The following is a 17159-nucleotide window of genomic DNA, read 5'->3' as shown; positions in this document are numbered from 1 at the left end:
ATTTCAAATGCTTATATCTCAAAAACGAACACGTTAATCCACATTTTACTTCCATTTTATTTTTTCTGGTATGAAAAACACTGAAATTCTTGTTATTTTTAACAGATCAGCGAAAATCCTTTAACAATGATCTACTTCTATAGAAAAAGATTTATTTTTTTGTGACATTAGAGTAATTGGATAACACCAAATCTTCATGTTCGATTGACGATAAGGGAAACAGGACATCACACACACAAAAAACTAAAGCACAAGCAATATGAACTCCCATAAAAAAATGGCGTCAAGTGCTCCGGAAGTGTAAAAATGTCCTGCTCCCCCAGAGGCACCCACCATATTGCAAATGAGTATAATCCGGTAATAATCAAGCAACAATAATGTGATTCAGCGACACATGACATACACTATTGACATTCAGATATACCGGCACATCATTATAATACGATGGGAACTTTTGCATTCTGTTTCCAACAAATTTGATTGAATAGTTGTATTGACATGACCATGGGGAAATATCTAGTATTCAATACCATTATTCTTCATGAATACAATATTTAAAGCAATACGACTATATGCATCTGATAACATGCGTTGATATTAAAACAAATTTCATGTCAATTAAACAATTAATCAAATTTGCTGCAACAAGAGTGCTAAAGTTTTCATTGATCATAAGGTTGTATCAGTATGTGTAGCCTTTAGAATTCGGACTTAAGGGAATCTAGGATACTTTAAAGGCTAATCAATAAAAGTGAAGCTACAAAATTGGTAAAGAGACAAAAACCAAGTTTAGAAACCGAAGTATTCACAAAATCTTTATACTACATTGTGAATGGGAAATGAGGAACCCGTCTAAAATTAGCATAAACCGCGTGCGCTGGTAGGGCAAAAATAAAATCACTTCAGTTAGTAGATTATGCTTGGGGTTCCAGGTAAGAATGTATATGACAGAAAAAAATTCGACCTAAATGTTTTAATTGTGGACATGAATTGAACAGTTTATATAATCGACGATAAACCTAGGAGTAATATTGAAGTATTTTTCGTCCTACTTCAAATGCTTTTTACCCAAAATTTTCTCCCCTAGAGAGTATGTCATCCGTGGCAAAGAAGAGGCAGCTTTAATCGAAGGTACAAACGAAAGGGGAATCCGCTACTGAAACAATGCTAGAAACATAAAAATGGCAATACAAACAAGGACTATCTTTAAATGATAGCCGACGCATATTCTCGGTTTGCTAATACCCAAATCTGATTAAGATTTTATTTTGTGAACTGTGTGGTCACTGTTCTATGTTTAGTATTTCATTTATTTTATTAGTCCAACAAGTAAACTATTTCCAATAATTCAATGTATAAAAGATTACTCAATGTATAAAAGTGATTGACACCAATGCCCCCAATGAAGCCTTATATTTCACGGTTGCTATCACATTTGTCCAATGAAATGCGAGGTTGTGAGCTACATCGCTTAGGTTGTCATGGTTGAGCATTATGAATGTCACGTGATGTAAAGGCGGACTCAATACCGAGTGCGTCGGAAAAAGAACAATACGTACAAAGATACAACTAGTAATTTTCTTTCCTGACATTGTATGATAAAGTAATGATAATTATTTCAATTTTCTCTTTAAAAAAGCTCAAATCAAAATGGCATAAACAAATTATCAGTAAGACAAAAATGCAACAAGTATCAAATTCCATAAACGTTAATCAATCTGCAGCTATCGAATGGCCAGATAAAATGTTATTCACACTAGTGAAAATAATCAGTAACTAAAAATAACAAGATTCGCAAAAGTATTGCTCATAGCGAAACAAAATATCCACGACCGACAAAAATGAGAAAAATCTGGTCAAAGCCAAAATTCTGTCAAAAACCGTTCGACCGAAATCATATTTGAACGATTAGTAATACAAAATGCAGCCATAGAGGCAAATATTGTTTCAATTTCTTATAGGATGTCCAACAAAATTCAAGATAACTGAAAATTTAGTCAAAGTATGTAGAAGTTGACGGCCGTCTTTTTTCTTAGCTAAACAGGAAAAGATTTCGAAATTTAAAAAAATCTGACTCATTTAGATGTGTTTACCAAATATCAAAAAAAAAAAAAAAAAAAATTACAAAGGATGTTTGAAAAAGTCCAGACAAAACAGACAAAAAAAAACTAAAACTATAATCCCCTTGAGACTGTTTGCCATTAGTGGGTTAACATGGTACATTTATATATACGTTTTGATAATAAATCGCGGATAAAAGAATATGAATAACGTCAATATGATGCATACTCACAAAGTACCATTTTCGAGGTACACTTCTATTCAAAGTTGTCGATTCAATACTTTCCGGTTTGTTAATGTTTTGTTTTATTTTGCTATGTTGTAACCGGCACTTCAAGTTTTTGCATCGATTAAAACGTATTTTAATGTTCTAATTATATTTTTTTGGAATAACATACATCTATTCTGGTCAAATTATTATCGGAAAAAGTCCACTATTTTTCGATAATTTCAATCCAAATCTCATGTGCACACGGTGTATTCGTAAGTGTTTACATCTTTGCCACACCCAGTGCTACACACGCCTCGATATGCAAATTCATTACAGTGTATCATAAATACTTTCGTAGATTTATAACGAGTAGTGTTCTCATGTGCAGTAAGCTTTTCCACATTCTGAGTAGCAGAGCTTTTTAGCTTGCGGAGTGATACAGTGGTTATTAGATGCTTAAAAAGATATTATTTTGACTTCTAGCGTCACCATTAATAATTTAATTTGTACACACGTGGCTTATCTTACACTTGCTTTATCATCATACAGATCCCGAAAGTAGCGTGCTCGACAAAACATAAAAGGTTATAATGGCTGTAGGTATTCAAAACCTTTGTCCTTACAAATGTATGTACCAACCATCTGATGCTTTGTGTGATGCCTTGAGAGAAAATATTTCCACATCTTTCTGTACGATATCTTTCTGTATCGATATCACTGTGATCTGTTTCTCACAGAAGACTCCTAAATTTAAAATTTAATTGGAACTTATTAATATAATACCGTGTCAAAGGAGAAATATATTTTTCACGAGTGTGTGTGTGTGTTTGTTTTTATCTTTATAAAAAAAACTCAGCAAAGTAAGCGAAATACAACTTTATATAACATAAAAACTAAATACAAAAACTATGAATTATGTATTTTATGATATCTTTGGAAACATTTCCAAACACATTCAACTGAATTTAGTGGGCAAATATTTGTGTTACCGCCTTGACGTTACGTCTTTGCAGGAGGAACCTAATTAAATTGTAAGAGGATTGTGTCACTTGAGAAGGGAGGTTGTGAAGTAGTTATATCAAATCCCGGTCCAGCACCCCAAAACTTGTAATTGACCCAGTAGTATCAGGGAAGAAAGGCTTTGAAAAATTGTTAACGACGACGACGACGAACACCAAATGATGGCAATAGTTAACATGGCTCTTTCAGGCTAGGTGACCTAAAAATTATGTAGATCGCGCATGTAATTGTCACTTCGGAAGAGGTATTGCTTTTGAATTCGTATATATGATTCGGTTGATTTAAGTGGGAGATTAATGTATGGTTTTCACACACACACACACACACACACACACACACACACACACACACACACACACACACACACACACACACACACACACACACACACACACACACACACACACACACAATAACAACATCATCAACAACCAAGGATCTCAAATTCGCATTTCCTCTTAAATAATTCAGCTGTCCGTATAGTAATAAATATATTATTTTATCCATATGACCTGTGTAAATGCATAAGCCAAATACCTACTGAAAAAAAAGAAAAACGCTCAACTACATGCAAACCTTTCAAATTGCAGTATATGTTGTTTTTGGGATATTATATTTGCACTAATTTTTGCTATGTATTATGTGACTGTGGCCTTATACTATTATGGAGGGGAATCCCGGTCAAAAACAAAGCAAAACAAAACAAAAAAAAACAAAAACAAAAAACAAAAACAAAAACAAAAAATATTGTACATAATGCAATTTCGATCATACAACATTCATGTTACGAAGTCAATTTAACAAAAAAAATAAATAAATAAAAAATAAGGTCGGAAAATGTCGAATAAATTGCGAAAAAGCCAATATTATGTTGATAGTTAAGTATTTACATTTAAAATTGCCTTTTTAGTAAGAAACTGTCCTAAATGTAATTTCCATTCGGTATACGATCCGACTCAGCAGTGCACCGTTTTCATACATTTCTAAACTAACATTTCTCAATCAACATTTCTACATTGAAAAATCTACGATGAATCGCCGCTTTTGATTGCCGTGGTTCACTTGTAAAATAAAGACTAATTGTAACCGAACGTAAATCTGTAAAGTAGAAATGCTGGGTGATTTTTAGAACCAATAAAAATCAGGCTGACTGCTTCATCACTGGGAGCAAACTGAAAGCGTATGCAAATACAGACCAGATCGATTTATTCAAAATTTTCTATTCTACAGCTTAGATGGATTAATCAAATCAACGTTCCTCACGGGAACAAATTTAAAGCGCACGTCACCCATAAAAATCCTTTTCTCGTCTGCATTCGACGAATTATTGTTAGTCAAAGATGTCGGTAACTGCGTACTCTTGTGATTACATGAAGTCGGTGGCGGAATTTATAAGATGACGGTATCTGACATATGTGGGCGATAAGCTAGTTCCGCGGACTGATCATGAGGTACTTCTTTTTTTAACATGATTCCCCTCAATACTGTACGGCATCAATTTCCGTTTTATCTGGATTTCAATTCTTTGACTAATATTTTATTCGCTCAGATTAATGAAGTATGTAGCCATATATGCTAGTCGGTTCAGACGTATTAGCAAAAGCCATTGTATTATAGAATATGTGTTTTGCATTCATATTCATTTTGTACATATTTTATGTTTATTACTTTTTTGAGTTTGCTTTTTCTATGTGTCATGTATATAGAAAGAGTAATCAAGGGAACCAAGGTTAGGGCGGTAATCAAAAGAATGTAATCCAGGGACAAAGACCAGACATGGAAAACAGACGTACACAACAAAGAACACAAAGTAACTAAAATCATACATACAAAGTAAAAAAAGCAAATGAGCAAATCAGATTTCACTAAAAACTGGGAGCATGGACCAGGTGCACCGGTTGGGTAAGCGTCCTCTGCTTTTCTAGAAACACCCGCCGAGTTGCGCATAAAAAGTCAAGTCCGGAGTAGACGAAAGAGGACAGGAAAACTATGACACGTTGAAGAAATCAGTTTTCATGGTGCAGATGGATACACCGTAACAATCCACGAGTTCATGATGACGACCATAAAACTTTTGTAGTGATGACTTCAATCTTGTAGCAACATACCCTTGCTCCAGAAGCCTATTTGTTAGAATTTTAGCGCGATACAAAAAGTCTGCGAAGTCTCGGCAAGCTCTGGCATAACGTATGAGTTGTGAAATGAACACTCCATACGCAGGTGCTGAAGGGATGTTACCACAGATGAAAGGAAAGTTGACAATTTTGAATGAAAAGTCATCACATTTGTCGTAAAGTTTGGTCAATAGTTTTCCTTTCCAGTGTCTATAGTATCCTTTATCTCAAGTTCTTTGGGGGTAGATTCAATGTATCAAATCCACAAAATTAGCATTGTTTAAGGATAATACGTCATCTATATAGCGGAAACTGAGTTTAAAGCATCTAGCTAAACGATATTCTTTCTTTCGGATCAGATCAGCTATAAAGTCAGCCTCATAAGAGTGAAGGTCAGCAAGTAGAGGAGCACAATTTGTTCCCATTGGAAAGCCGACCGTTTGTTGAAAAACGCGTCCACCACACCGGACAAATATGTCGATTAAAAATTCCAGCATTTTGTAAACATCTTCTTCTGTATATTTGGAAAATGATTTGGAATTATTCCTTACAAAGTATGAGGAATCTTTACCAAGAACTATATATTTGTATCTATGTGTACCATCTTTTTTTGGAAAAGCAACGATGTATAATGTTTTTAAGTCGGGATTGTAACTGAGTACGTGGAATAGAAGTTTACAGTGGTGAAAAATCATAGGTTTTAATGCTATTATGTTCTGATAATAGTCTTAAACTGATTGTCTCCAAAAGATTTTTCGAATTTTTCAGGTTCCACAGTGAATGAATACCACTACGGGAGTAACAAGTGTTGTGATAAGACTGCAAAACATCTTTGAGAGCTATGAGTATAAAAGTTAAAAGTTTTGAAAGAGGTTTGGTGGTACATTTTGCAGATCCAGCTATGTAACGTTGTTTGTATGGGTTCTTGTGGAGTTTAGGAATCCAGTGCATAGACGGTAAATCAGTCATCGTCCTTGGTAGAGAGACCAAAAGAGGATAGCACAGATTTATGGTTTTCCACAATTTCTTCTTTGGAGTGTGGTAGCAGTATAGGTCTTATCACTGCTATTATTTTCTACGTCTTCCTCTGATAATAAAAATTGGACGTGAAACATTTTGCAGACAAAACAATGTTGATTTGGGCTTTGTCTGCTGGTACGACAACATATTTGTCATGTATAGTAAACAATATCTTTGAAAACTGATGTAGCATTGGGACTCATTGACCTATATAAGTTATAATATGTGAAATGATATACCAGAAATGCTATGCTATTTTGGTTTTGCCTTCCTCTTTGTGCTAAGTATATGCCCAAATGTTTTTTTTTTCACTTGAACGGAAAGTGTCAATTCCCGCATTGTTCCCATTTTTTGAAATCTTTTTATGATCTATAATACCGGTTAAATATATTTAACTACATAGCAAGTCTGAGTGCACATTAAGCCTTTGGTGCGATAATGAGGTTTCTGATTGATATGAACACAAAGTAGCTACTAATCAAACAATGACTTCATGTAAAGAAAAAATGATACTGTGGCATTGAACAAAATCAGTACTCGTCTGCTGTATGAAAGGACTCGTTATGCGCAATTTTTGATGTATTGGCTACAGTTCACTTATTCAAATTTTCAAATGTATTCACGAATGCACGTAGATGCACGACAATTTAAAATTTTATGTGAAAGAGCTAATTTCTTTGGTTTTTATATATATATAATTAATCCTCTAAATAATAGTCAACAATCACTCTTTCGGGGTGATGGATCGTTAAAAACGATGCGAAACATAACAATAAATTAAAGAAACGTCTAAATATGTTTAACATCACCAGAAGATGGTAAAATTTAAACTAAATATTTCGGATAACTGATATCCTTATTCGGCATAAAATTCATAAAACTGTATGAGCATAACACTCAGAAAACTTCACGAGCACAAAACTCACACAGTTCAAGATCAAAACAGATTCAGAAGCTGAATCGCATACGCTGTGGGTGATTGTATCTTTATCAAAGGCTCACATAAGCAACTGATAAGGAGCCTGAATGAAAATAACAAAAAGGTCTTTTTATCAGAATTAAAAGTAAAAATTAACTGTGGAAAACAATTTAAAAAGAAATAAAAAGTCCAAATATAGTAGTACGGCGTATTGATGTATAGCATGTAGTGCTGTACCAGCCTTAGACCAAGACCTAAAAATGAATTATTTTTTCTCGTTAATTCCATCTGGAGAAGTTGTTTGCAATTTCTTTATCCAAAAGCTTTCCCGAGATACTCTTTCATATTTTGATCAGTTTTTATTATGTTCTATGATCGTACCAACAATGTTGTGGAGATCCTCCTGGGTGTGTCCGGCGGATCTAAGATGGCGACTTAGAGGGAGGTCTGGTTTCCATTTGTAGTCACTGCAATGACCATTCATACGCCTGTTGAAAAGTTGTTCTGTTTCGCCAACGTACTGCATACCACATCGGCACTGGAGAAGGTATATGGTATTTTCGGTTTTGCAAGTCACGTCGCAAAAAATGGCAAATTCCTTTCCAGTGCAGTAGCTTTAAAACGTTTTGGTGTGCATCATCTGGGTACAGGTCTTGCATCTTTTATTTCCACAGGGTCGACACTGGCCCGTTGTATTTTGTTTGGGCTGAGATGAAATCTCTGCTCTTACTAGGGCATCTCTTAGTCTCCTAGGTCTACGGAATGCCTTAATAATTATTATGATAAACAAATACTGAATGCCTTTACAATAATAAACAAATAATTATTTGTTTGTAATTTCATTGTCTTAGTGTAATAATTGAATTGGCACTTTGAATAGATTTTAAATTTTAAATTTTTATTTGATTTTCTTTGTGTTCAATGGATTGTGTAATTTGAATAGATGTCTCACGGATTAGACAGGTGTTTGAAACTTTACATTTTACTGGTGATTTCAGTAGCCCATGTATTGATTTTTAACCGCTTTTTATCGAGCTTTATGAATACAATACAGGTGGAAGGACGTGTTATGCAATGTTTACCACTAAGAAATAAATATTTATCATTGTTTTGATTATTTTTGTTTTAATATTTTTTTTTAATTCAGTTTGAGTAATTAATATTTCAATTTTGATTAACCAGTAACGATTATCCTGACGATTGTAAGGTTTACAATCAGAACGTTAATAGCTTTTGGTGTATTGCCTTTTATTTCAGATTGGTATAGTCGACTTATTCATCACCTATAACAGATGAATTCTACCTTTTCATTTTTATGGGGCTCTAGTGGGTAAATTCCTTTTTTCATATTTTCAATGTTTACATGTCGCGTGTACTTGATTTGACCCGTTATGGGGGTAAACCATTGATTTTTTTTCTCTGCATAATTTCATTCGTAGTTTGTTTCCTATGCCCTTTTTTGTTTGAGACTTGTGTGTTCGTTTAATGTTTTTTCTTTTGTTAATATAAGAAGATTGAACTTTTTACTGCTATAATATTTTCGATCTTTGCATGTCGCGTACACTCAAACTTTTCATCGATTTTATCCGTGTTATGGGGCTCTAGTGGGTAAATTCTTTTTTATCATATTTTCAATGTTTACATGTCGCGTGTACTTGATTTGACCCATTATGGTGTTCTTGGGTAAACCATTGACAAATTTTAAATTTCTCTCCATATTTTCATTCGTACTTTGTTTCTTACGCCATTTTTTGTTAAAGTTTGAGATTTGAGTACGACCGTTTAATTCTTTTCTTTTGTTATTATAAGGATTTTGAACTTTTTGCAGCTATAGTATTTCCGATATTTGCATGTCGCGTACACCCAAACTTGCTTTGAACGTGTTATGAGGCTCTTTCGGGTAAACCGATTTCTTTTTTATACTTTCAATGTTTACATGTCACGTGTACAAGATTTGACCCGTTATAGGGGTAAACCATAGAACTCCATATTTGCATTCATAGTTGTTTCCTACGCCCTTTTTTTTGGTTTAAGTATTGTATGATGTGGTTTTTATAAGGAACTTTTAACTGCTATAGTATGTTACTGACACTTTGACCCATGTTATGAGGATCTGATAGTAAATATGTTTATTATCGCTAACGATTTCAGTAGGTGTTATCGGTTTTGAGCTACCCTGTTTTATAAGGGGGTTTTTCTTTAGAATAGTTTTATCACACGTAACTTTCTTAATTTATTAAGGTCATCGAGTCTTATACAAGGATGCACGATACTCCGCTCTGGTTTCCACTTGTATTTGATATTCTGACGTTTTACGTTTTACGTTCTTAATACATCTGCACTAACTTTGTTCCGAAATCCTCTATATACAGTTCCATTTATAGGTGTTACATCTGTTTTCTAGTCGACTCTTTTCTTTCCTCCAGCTGGTCTACCACGAGGTCTTTTTGGGGTCGCACTTTCTTTTGTCAGTTCATTCTTTGGTTTACAGTTGGAACATTCTTTTGTCCATTGCACGTGTACGACATCACGACTGGTGACTTCTTCTAAGTGAATTCTTCTACAGGGAACTTCCTTGTAAATCTTTATTGCTCCGGGTGCGTCCATGTCCTTCGCAGGTCATTCACGAAGTGAACTAATATTCTTTTCCATTTCTTTTTATAGTCATCTGCATTCAGCGGTCGGCTGTCGGGTACATAAAAATGTTTCCATCTGCTGGGTTTTTGAATTGCGATTTTCATGCTTGGGAAACATGAGTGCATTGGTTGTATACGGGTCTTAGAGTAGTCCGTTCATCAAAGCATCTTGGTGTATTTCTGTCGTAAAACATCTTGGTGTTGCACTGTCATCAAAGTATCATTGTCCGATAAACAGGGTTGCATGGGTCCTAACTATTTGTATCTGCTGGTGCTCGACTGTGCGAGTAATGTAGCTGCTGCTACTGCTGCTCGAATAAGGGGGGTATTCCAGCTGCTGCTGCTCGTAATTGGGGGAGGGGTATTTCTGCTGCTGCTTTTCACATATGGGGATATTTCTGCTGCTGCTGGCCGTATTCAGGGTCATTCTTCCTGCTGCTTCAATCTGCTGCTGCTCGAGTATGGGCGTATTCTAGTTGTTGCTGGCTGTATTCGAGTCATTCTTTCTGCTGCATTCATCTGCTGCAAACAGTCAGTGTTGCTCGTTGGGTTCGTTTTTGTCGTGTTTACTTTTCAAGTTAAAATCGGAAGGTCAGGATTTAGTTTTTTAGTTTATTTTATGTTGTCTTCTCCTGAGTAACTTGACGTCTGTTACTTTAAGTAGGGTATTATCGATACCAAAGGCATGAACTTAGTTACTGTCGGTTATAGCTTGGTTTTTACCGCCCCATTACTTTCAATGTTCTTAAATTACCGTCTCTTATTCTATATATTATTTTTGTTTTTGTTTTTTGTTTTTTAAAGTTAGGAGTTTTGTTTGTATGTGTGTTTGTACGTGTATGCTTGTACGTGTGTCTTTGTACATGTGTTGTATGTATGTGTGTATTTGTACGTGTGTTGTATGTACGTGTGTTGTATGTACGTGTTTGTTTGTACGTGTTTGTATGTACGTGTTTGTTTGTAGGTGTGTGTTTGTACGTGTCTGTGTGTACGTGTGTGTTTGTACGTGTGTGCGATAAGATAATGCCAACACTAACAATAACATTCATAACACAAATGTCTAACACCAAGCCTTAACCAATACAAAACCTGCTATAGACATTAGTAACCCTGTGCAATTCTGAAAATTCAACCCTAACCCTATACTTAACCATACACTTAGCCGTAATCTTAATTCTAACCCTTACCCTAACCTAACCCTAACCCTTATCACTAACCCCTAACCCTAACCTGAACTTGACCATAACCCTGGTCAAACATCAGCATCTGACCCGAACTTTAAATATAACCCTAAGCCTAACCCAACATTTAACCATAAACTAAACCCTTACCATGGACCTGAGCCTATAACAATAACGGTTGACTCTAGCATTTTTCTTGAAAGTAGACCTTATCTGAAACTCTAACCCTAAACCTAACCCTAAGCCAACCCCTACTGACCCTAACTCTATACATAACACTAGGCGTAACCCTATACTTAACCATACACTTAACCCTAACCCTAACCCTAACCCTAATTCGAACTTTACCATAACCCTAGACAAACATCAACATCTTACCCCAACCTTAAACATAACCCTAAGCCTAACCCAACACTTAACCATAAACTTAACCTTTGCCATAGACCTGAGCCTATAACTAACGGTTGACTCTAACAACTGTCCTCGTTTGTCTACCCCGGACTTGACTTTTTATGAGGAACTCGGCGGGTGTTTCTAGAAAAGCAGAGGACGCTTACCCTACCGGGGCACCTGGTCCATGCTCCCATTTTTTAGTGGAGTCCGAGTTGCTCATTTACTTTTGTTACTTTGTATATATGATTTTAGTTACTTTATGTTCTTTGTTGTGAATGTCTGTTTTCCATGTCTGGTCTTTGTCCCTGGATTACATTCTTTTGATTACCTTACCGCTATAACCTTGGTTCCCTTGATTACTCTTGACACTAGCCCTTATCTGAAACCTTAACCCTAACCCTAACCCTAGACCTTAGTATTATACATAACACTTATATTTAACCATATACTTAATTTGCCTTACCCTAACCTAACCCTAACCATTACCACTAACCCTAACCTGAACTTAACCATAACCCTGAACAAACATCAACATCTGACCCCAATCCCCATAACAAACTCTGTGTGACTTTCATAAAGTCTAAGACCTAACATAGACCTAACTCAAGACTTAACCATAACCCTAGACAAACGGTAACATCCGACCTCAACCTTAAACATAACCCTAGGCCTAAATCTACACATAACCATAAACTTAACCCTTAACATAGACCTGATCCTTGATCTAACGGTTGACTCTAGCAACTTTCTTGGTACTAGACCTTATCAGAAATTCAGAGCTCTAACTTTATCATGACAGTATCGTTCACCTTAATACAAACTATTTAAGTCTATCCCAAACACTAACCCTAAACATAACCCAGAACCGAAATAAGTACATGTATCTTACCCTTACCCGATAAGTAACTCTAGATATAACTTTAATCAAAGGCCTCAAGCTAGACCATCAAGACCAACACCAGACACAAAACCTAAGTCTAGATCTAACTTTAACCGACACCTAACCTAGACCTATCTCTAGACCTAATCCTAACCCTAGACATAACTTAACCATAACCATAGACAAACATCAACATCTGATCCCAACCTTAAGCATAACCCTAAACCTAACCCAACACTTAACCATAAACTTAACCCTTGCCATAGATCTGAGCCTATTACTAAAGGTTGACTCTAACAGTTTTCTTGACACTAGACCTTATCTGAAACTCTAACCTTAACCTGACCTTAACACTATACATAACACTATGTGTAACCCTATACTTAATCAAACACTTTACCATAGACTTAATCCTAACCCTTACTCTAATCTAACCCTAACCCCTAACCCTAATCCGAACTTAATAAAACCCTGGACAAACATCAACATCTTACCCCAACCTTAAACATAACCCTAAGCCTAACCCAACACTTAACCATAAAATAAACCCTTGCCATAGACCTAAGTCTACATCTAAATTTAACCGAAACCTAACATAGACATATCTCTAGACCTAATCCTAACCCTAGACATAACCTTATCCCTTGACAAATGATAAGACCTGGTCCCAACCCTATACTTAATCCATAAGCGTAGACATAACCCTATACTGAACAATAGATTTAAATGTAACCAAGTGAAAACCTAACCCTAGATCTAACTGTATCCAAAACGAAGAACTTACCCGAGATCTAACCCTAAATCTTACCCTAACCCGTGACTTATAACCCTCACTATAACACTTATCCTAGCTTTTACACTAACTCTCTTTAGCCCGGTCTTTTTTATGTTTACTCAACACTAACTTTGCCATAACCCTATCCTAACACATTTTCTAGCTTAAAACTGTGACTATTTGTAGTTTGTTTTAGGTCTAGTCTTCACATTTGTTCTGACAATTTTTCCATTACAAACCCTAATCTTCATCAGTCATGTCTGTTCTATGTAAAACCTCATCAACCCTAACCCTAAGTCATGTGACTATGTATAATGTGTTCTTTAGGTCTATTCGGTATCATTGTTCTGACTGTTTTCTCTTGTGTAACTAACCCTTACCCTTTACCCTAACTCTATCTCTAATCCTTTTTTCTGTTGGTTTTTCTGTCATATAATCCTAACCCTTGGCCCTAACTCTAACCCTAATCTTTGCTATGGTTATTTTGTCTATTGTTTTAACACTTATCCTAAGCCTGACTCTTACCCTGACTTTAATCTTTGCTGTGGATGTTTTTTTTCTATTATCTCATAACTAGCCCTTGAGCCTAACTCTTACCCTTATCTCTAGTGTTCTGTTAGTCGTTTCCATATTGTTCTATTTCATTTTCTATTATTCTCACCATAGTCCTAACCATGTTTATTACCTTAACTCTAACATCGACCCTAACTCTAACCCTAATCTTTGTTCTGGTATTTTTTTTTCTTTTGTGTTAACACTAACTATAATCCAAAGTTTCTAGTGTTCTGTAAATCTGATCCGTATTGATCTGATTCTTTTTCTATTATTCATACTCTAACCCTAATCCTAACCCCTCACGCTAGCTCTAACCCTAACCCTAACTCTATCCTTAAACCTAGCAACTCTAACCTTACCCTTACCCTAAATCTTTCTTTCTTCGACTTTATTTCTTCGATATTTCATCGATGCGTAACAAATACCTTTTTATTAAATGTTTATGAGAAGTAAGATAAATAACGCAATGTACTAGATGTATCAAAAACCAATAAATAGTAAATAGAAATAAATAAAAGAAAAAATAATTGACCTTCCGATTTAAACTTGAAAAGTAAACACGACAAAAACGAACCCAATGAGCAACACTGACTGTTTGCAGCAGATGAATGCAGCAGAAAGAATGACCCGAATACAGCCAGCAACAACTAGAATACGCCCATACTCGAGCAGCAGCAGATTGAAGCAGCAGGAAGAATGACCCTGAATACGGCCAGCAGCAACAGAAATATCCCCATATGTGAAAAGCAGCAGCAGAAATACCCCTCCCCCAATTACGAGCAGCAGCAGCTGGAATACCCCCCTTATTCGAGCAGCAGTAGCAGCAGCTACATTACTCGCACAGTCGAGCACCAGCAGATACAAATAGTTAGGACCCATGCAACCCTGTTTATCGGACAATGATACTTTGATGACAGTGCAACACTAAGATGTTTTGACGACAGAAATACACCAAGATGCTTTGATGAACGGACTACTCCAAGAACCGTATACAACCAATGCACTCATGTTTTCCCAAGCACGAAAATCGCAATTCAAAAACCCAGCAGATGGAAACATTTTTATGTACCCGACAGCCGACCGCTGAATGCAGATGACTATAAAAAGAAATGGAAAAGAATACTGGTTCACTTCGTGAATGACCCGCAAAGGACATGGACGCACCCGGAGCAATAAAGATTTACAAGGTAGTTCCCTGTACAGGAATTCACTTAGAAGAAGTCACCAGTCGTGATGTCGTACACGTGCAATGGACAAAAGAATGTACCAACTGTAAACCAAAGAATGAACTGACAAAAGAAAGTGCGACCCCAAAAAGACCTCGTGGTAGACCACTGGAGGAAAGAAAAGAGTCGACTAGAAAACAGATGTAACACCTATAAATGGAACTGTATATAGAGGATTTCGGAACAAAGTTAGTGCAGATGTATTAAGAACGTAAAACGTAAAACGTCAGAATATCAAATACAAGTGGAAACCAGAGCGGAGTATCGTGCATCCTTGTATAAGACTCGATGACCTTAATAAATTAAGAAAGTTACGTGTGATAAAACTATTCTAAAGAAGAACCCCCTTACAAAACAGGGTAGCTCAAAACCGATAACACCTACTGAAATCGTTAGCGATAATAAACATATTTACTATCAGATCCTCATAACACGGGTCAAAGTGTCAGTAACATACTATAGCAGTTAAAAGTTCCTTATAAAAACCACATCATACAATACTTAAACAAAAAAAGGGGGCGTAGAAAACAACTACGAATGCAAATATGGAGTTCTATGGTTTACCCCTATAACGGGTCAAATCTTGTACACGTGACATGTAAACATTGAAAGTATAAAAAAGAAATCGGTTTACCCGAAAGAGCCTCATAACACGTTCAAAGCAAGTTTGGGTGTACGCGACATGCAAATATCGGAAATACTATAGCTGCAAAAAGTTCAAAATCCTTATAATAACAAAAGAAAAGAATTAAACGGTCGTACTCAAATCTCAAACTTTAACAAAAAATGGCGTAAGAAACAAAGTACGAATGAAAATATGGAGAGAAATTTAAAATTTGTCAATGGTTTACCCAAGAACACCATAACGGGTCAAATCAAGTACACGCGACATGTAAACATTGAAAATATAAAAAAAAGACAAATTTACCCACTAGAGCCCCATAACACGGATAAAATCGATGAAAAGATTGAGTGTACGCGACATGCAAATATCGAAAATATTATAGCAGTAAAAAGTTCAATCTTCTTATAATAATAAAAGAAAAAACATTAAACGAACACACAAGTCTCAAACAAAAAAGGGCGTAGGAAACAAACTACGAATGAAATTATGCAAAGAAAAAAAATCAATGGTTTACCCCCATAACGGGTCAAATCAAGTACACGCGACATGTAAACATTGAAAATATGAAAAAAGGAATTTACCCACTAGAGCCAAATAAAAATGAAAAGGTAGAATTCATCTGTTATAGGTGATGAATAAGTCGACTATACAAATCTGAAATGAAAGGCAATGCACCAAAAGCTATTAACGTTCTGATTGTAAACATCAATTGTAAACCTTACGATTGTCAGAATAATCGTTACTGGTTAATCAAAATAGAAATATTAATTACTCAATCTGAATTAAAAAAATATTAAAACAAAAATAATCAAAACAATGATAAATATTTATTTCTTAGTGGTAAACATTGCATAACACGTCCTTCCACCTTTAATGTATTCATAAAGCACGATAAAAAGCGGTTAAAAATCAATACATGGGCTATTGAAATCACCAGTAAAATGTAAAGTTTCAAACACCTGTCTAATCCGTGAGACATCTATTCAAATTACACAATCCATTGAACACAAAGAAAATCAAATCAAAATTTAAAATCTATTCAAAGTGCCCATTCAATTATTACACAAAGACAATGAAATTACAAACAAATAATTAGCAAAAATAATTAAAAAAACAATTAACGATAATGTAAAAGTAAAAAAAGCAATATAAACAAAGAAAGATAACTCTTGTCATAATAAACCCCTTTTTTATACATACCTGTTTTTCGTACATAATGACCCTAATTATGACATTTAATGAGGATACCTATTGAGGTCGTTTCTCCCTCCTAACCTTTAAGACACGCCTTCCTACATCAAAAGGTTCCCATGTTACCTTTATGTGTCCCCCTATCTAAGTCCACTTCCGGTCACCCAAGGTCCACTTCCGGTCATACCGAAGGTCCACTTTCGGTCCCCTCCCTCTACTGGTCACTTCCGGTCCATGACCACCGGATGTGACGTCATGTGCATGCGCATTGGGGTGCACCACCTTGCACTACCTGAAAAATAATACTTCTTAAACTCAGTATACTACTGTCCATTCATTTTACTTTCATCTA

The sequence above is a fragment of the Perna viridis genome, chromosome 12, assembly GCF_037379345.1.
Source record: "Perna viridis isolate PV_CMFRI_1.1 ecotype Kerala chromosome 12, ASM3737934v1, whole genome shotgun sequence".
NCBI classification, from domain to species: Eukaryota; Metazoa; Mollusca; class Bivalvia; order Mytilida; family Mytilidae; genus Perna; species Perna viridis.
This window is presented reverse-complemented; position numbering follows the sequence as displayed.